Source organism: Dendroctonus ponderosae, unplaced genomic scaffold, assembly GCF_020466585.1.
Source record: "Dendroctonus ponderosae isolate FM_Combo_2020 unplaced genomic scaffold, Dpon_F_20191213v2 Dpon_F_20191213_5, whole genome shotgun sequence".
NCBI classification, from domain to species: Eukaryota; Metazoa; Arthropoda; class Insecta; order Coleoptera; family Curculionidae; genus Dendroctonus; species Dendroctonus ponderosae.
This window is the reverse complement of record NW_026018715.1, coordinates 464294-469785: the sequence shown is the minus strand read 5'-3', so window position 1 is coordinate 469785 and position 5492 is coordinate 464294.

The window sequence follows — 5492 nt, the reverse complement described above, 5'->3', positions numbered from 1 at the left end:
TTACATACCCACTTATCGATTTGGCCGGTTTCTTTGAGGTCTGTGTATTCCTTCTCACTAAGTTTTTCGCATGCAATGTGAAAATCAAGCTTACAGCCAGTTTTGCAGTTAATATTATCGTCGTATCTGTTAATCTTTTTTGCACATCTAATGCAGAACATTGAACATCAACTATGATAGTGTTTTCAATCATCCTACAAATGATAGTGTTTTTCAATATGGACTTGATGCTTCTTCTGCCACCCAGAATCAAATATTTCTCCCGTGTATCAAAAATTAAACATCCGGCGTTAAAATTCTTCGAGGCAAAACTATAAGAAATCTATAGTTCAGTGTATCTTTTCTATTAGAAACCCTGGACTTCAAACGAATTATTCCCAATTTGTCGACGAATGTATTCAAACTGCAAATTCTCTTATCATTGACCCCAAAAAAACTTTCTCCTTTCATGATTTCAAAAATAAAGGTTTCGGCATTCTCTAACTCTTCTACTGTCAGCTCACTTGATAATTTGGCTTCTTGAGCTTTCAAGTTGTGACTGTATCTACGTATCCACGCGATCATCTTTACTGTTTTGGAGAAGCTGCTAAAATGGGTTAAATGCTAAAAATCAGTAGTCTCGAGGTTGACCAGTGCGGCATTCAATTTTCTTTTTCGTTCCACCCCATTTTCTACTTCGTCTGGTGTTATATCTTTTATTGGCCAATATTGTTTGCTTTCGTATAACCAATGAGGTCCCTCCCACCATTTTGATTACAAAAGCTCCTTTGGTGTACAACCTCTTGATAGATGTCGGCAAGATTTTTTATTCTGGTAACGTGATGCCACTGATTTGCACATGTTAAAACCCGTGGTTCTTGCACCCTGTTCGAAACAAAATCTCCCCATTCTTCACGTCGATTTATCCAAGAAAATACCGTCGAAGAATAGCTCCAAAAGTGTATATCATAAGAGGAATATAAATTATTTTTAACTTGATGAAAGGACCTGGCGCCAATAGTTGCGGTCATCAATTCTAACCGTGGTATCGTTATTTTGGAATTTAATTTTTTGATATGTGTAACTCGAGACTTTGCGGCCGACAAAAATACCTTTATTTGGCCAACCAAGTCCGCCCGTAAAAACACAACACAAGCATAAGCATCCTGACTTGCGTCACAAAAGGTATGAATGCTCAAGTTTTCGTATTCACCATCACCAGCCAGTATCCAACGAGGAATCTCAATCCTTAACAACGAATATCTTTCTTTCATCCAGGATTAAAATTCTTGGGTTAAATCTTCTCCAACTAGTTGGTCCCAGGTCATATTTTCCGTCCACAGTTTCTGCAACATCTGTTTAGGAAGTAGAGTCGACGGGCATGTGTATCCAATTGTATCAAATATTTTCTGTGATTACACCGAAATTTTATCCATTAGGATAAAATTAGCCTTTTTGTAACGATGAGCTCGTCCATATCGACGTCATCTTCTAAAAAAATGCCTATTTAGAGATAATACATCTCTCTGGGGGCACCAACTCATACAATGTACTGTACAGATTGGGTGATTCATTCAGCATTAGATTATCTTCTTTGGGTTTGCTCCCCCCCTCTTAAGACGAAACAGCCTTCGTTCATTGCCGTAATTGACTCTTCCATAAATCTATGTAGGGGACATCGGGGCGGAATGGCATCCCTAATAGTTTTTTTCTTTTGAGAGACTAAAATCATGGTATACGCTTCAAAAAATGCAGAACTATTTATTAAACTGTTGTTAACGTAATACAAGCAAAAAGTAAACATGAAAGTATCATCGTTTTTTTTGGCTTCATTCTGTTTACAAGTGTCCTTCACTTCATTCTGCCCTTCCCACGGGGCATAATGGGGTACCGGTTGTTTTCGTGCTTACATAACTCACAGACAAGTACAGACTCGTCGCCGTCGCTCTCTATCCCCACACGCGCATTGTGGGACCACTTGTTGCACTCGAGGCACGAAATCCAACCTTCAGATGAAATTGAATGTTGTCCCTGCAATATAAACATAAAGTGTGTTCTTCCTTCGCAGAGCTTTCTTCAACTTCGATCTTTTGTTTTTGTGGCATATACATCGCCCTTTTTTCTGTTTCTCGCCATACAAATTCTTTTTAGCTTTGCTTTTTGTGTTTCCCTAACCTGGTTTGTTCCCTCCATGTCTTCGGTCAGTTCTTTTTGATAAGGAGACGATGTAAGAAGAGTGGTTTTGCCTCTTTCTTCTCTGCACTCGTTTAACAGCGATCTTCACTTTTGGCATTGTCATAACTTCTTGAGAAAGCAATGGAAAACTGGAGCTACCAGGTGTTTTTTATTGGTGCATTAGAAGAGTCAGGCATCCAGTATCATTGGGATAGAGGGTCACCTTGCCTTTGGTTCCATTTGTCATCGTGTCATTGGGAGGTGGGGTTGAGGTCTTATTAGAGGTATCCTTATTTTCTGTAGGACTATCTTGAACTGCAGGCTCATGGAGTGGAACAGGATTAGCGTGTGTTTCAGAACCGACTTCTGTTTCAGCAATGGGAATATTAGTTGCCTGTGCTGGTAGGAAGTCATCCTCCGTGACGATACCCTCATTTGTTGGCCAAATACACTCTCAACAGTTTGCATTCACCAGTTAGTGCCGGTGCACAGAAGCGTTTTTTAACGGTGTGGTGACCAGACGTCAAATAACGCGGGTCGCACAAATACATTCGCTACAATGGAGCAGTTCACAAGAACGTCGACGTCGCCCACCGTTGTTTCACCGTTGGTAACGGCGCGTTGAAATCCCCACCTCCGGTGACTGCTAGAACGCTGGCGGTCTTTCGCCGTCGGACGTCAAAGCAAAACATTACGACGTTAAAAATGACGGAGGTTGACTATGAAATCGAATTGTTAATTGAAGAGGTGAGGCAATATCCAGAACTATGGGATATAGGTAGTGAAAACTACAAAAACAAAAATGAAAAAATGACCGCTTGAATAGAAGTTTGTGGCATTCTCAACACAGATTTCAAAAACTAGGACGAAGCCACTAAAAAGGCTTTCGGTAAGTAGGAATATTTATTTACTTACGTCATAATGGACTATTGCGCAAAACAATAGGGCAATGGAAATTGCAGTATAAATAATGCCCGCGCAATTTATAAAGTGCCCAAAGGGAAAAATATGACAAAATGATAAATTATTTCACATTGCTCGGGAATTATGACTACTGGAACTCTACTGGGTAATTTAAGAATATTTTTATTCATCTTTCTCTTCATACAAAAATAAGAGGATACATACAGTGACGGCAAACTAATTGGAAACGTTTTTTAAATGAACTTTTATTTGTCGAGAGTTCGAAGGGTTTTAAGTTTCTAAGAAAATTTCCTTGCAATAATAATTCCCGATATTCAAATTTTATTATTTATTGCTAAAAAGTTGCGGGTTACTAAATATTATTATGTTTATTAATCCACACAAAGTACATTCAAATATGACTGTTGAAGGATAGTAAACCAAAATGGCTCAACAACGAATTATATTCAGCGCAATTTATGCGTCACCAAATATGCGTCCTTAAAACCCGCCGTCTGGGCTATTAGTGTTTATCGTCATCTTGATTTATGTTACCATGATTGCTTCTTACAGGTATGTACTTACAGATTTATATATACACAAATCGTCAAATCCTAGAGTTTCCATTTATTAGAGCAGGTTCCACATACCTAATATGTTTTGTTAGTTTGATAGTTATATAAAAATTTGTCTGAATATCACCCATCCTCTTATTTTTGTATGTGGAGATATATGAATAAAAATATTCTCAAATTGCCCATTCGACTTCCAGCATTATTCATTATTCTCGGACAATTTGGACACATTGGAACGAAAAAGCCCTTCTCCTTCGGGAGTCGGGCTTTTTCGCCACAATATGAAAATAAACTCATGCAGTTTTTAGACAACAAGCTTCCATGCAAAATTATTGGTAATTTTGAAGCACTTGTGCAATTACCCCCGATTACCTCAAACGATCCTGCCAAGGCCCTGTGCCACTAACGAAATAATCAGCCCATATGTTGTGCTGTTGATTTAAAGCAGGTCCACCTTGAGGTATGTTCCGGGCAGCTTCCGGGACAAATAGTCCGTCAATGTTTAATGTCTCATCAAACAAAGATCCATCGCGTTTACGTACAAAATTATGTAATATACAACAAGCTTTGACTATATCTCTTGCAAAATTCAAATCAACATTTAGTGGTCGGTGCCGAATTCGCCATTTCCTGGTCAGGATACCAACGGCCCAATCAACATAACGGCGTGCTCGGCTAAGGCGGTACTTACAAATACGTTTCTTTTGACTTAAAACGATACCACTGAAAGGCCGCAAAATATACTGAGACAGAGCAAACGCCTCGTCTGCAGCAAATACATATGGCATTACACGACTAGTTCCGGGTAGCACTTTTCCACTCGGAATATTGAAAGAACCATATTCAAGCTGCATATTAAACGATGACTTCTTAAAAATACTGTTGTCAGAATCTTTACCCGGTGCACTAATGTCAACGTATATAAAATTGTATGAAGCATCTCCGACGGCTAATCGGACAAATGAGGAATAATGCATATAGTTAAAATATAAGGATCCACTTAGATGCGGTTTAATGCACCTGACATGTTTTCCGTGTATTGCTCCGATGCAATTCCGAAAATTCGCTTTCGTTTCAAATTATTCGCAAATACCCAACCATTAGTCCTCAGTACATGCGGGAACGCTTCACAACGCAATGTATTACACATCACTCGACACACAGTTCTCACCATTTTACTTAAAGTTGAACGTCCAATTCGGTAGGAGTAATGTAATTCAATTAAGGTACTTCCTCCGCCTAAATACCTAAAACAACAACATAAATATCACAAAATAACATTAGGCATTTACCGACTAAATAAATTCAATACTGCAATCAAGAGACCTTCCCCTACGCCGACCCGCACCTGCAGGATCTCCGCGCAAAAGGTAACTAGAAGATGCTTTAATGGCATTTATGCAACAGCGTTCAACGCCGACATCAGCCCCAGAGGATGACGACCGGGCATTTTTTAATTCCCTGTTGCTGATGGTTCGGGAATTTACACCAGACAAAAACTGGAATTTCGAATGGAAGTTATGAACATCATTCGGCCTTTCGCGCCATCCGGCCTCGGGTACCTCCAGCTGCAATTTTCAATTCTGCACCCTCAATTTTCACAAACTCAATCGATACCTTGTCCTCACCCCCCTATGAACATGTTTCTTCTCCATCCTCCCAATCCCAACATTCAGCTTTCCAAAACGATTTTGATCTTTTTGACAACAGTAGTTTTTAATAAATCTATTTATTTAACTTTGTTTATTATTATTTTTACTTACCGTAATGTAACAGCTAAAATCTCTATCGGAGTTATTGCCATTCTCATGTTTGTGTCCTGCGCCTTCAGGCATTCGCTGAGTTTCACGCGTAATTCAT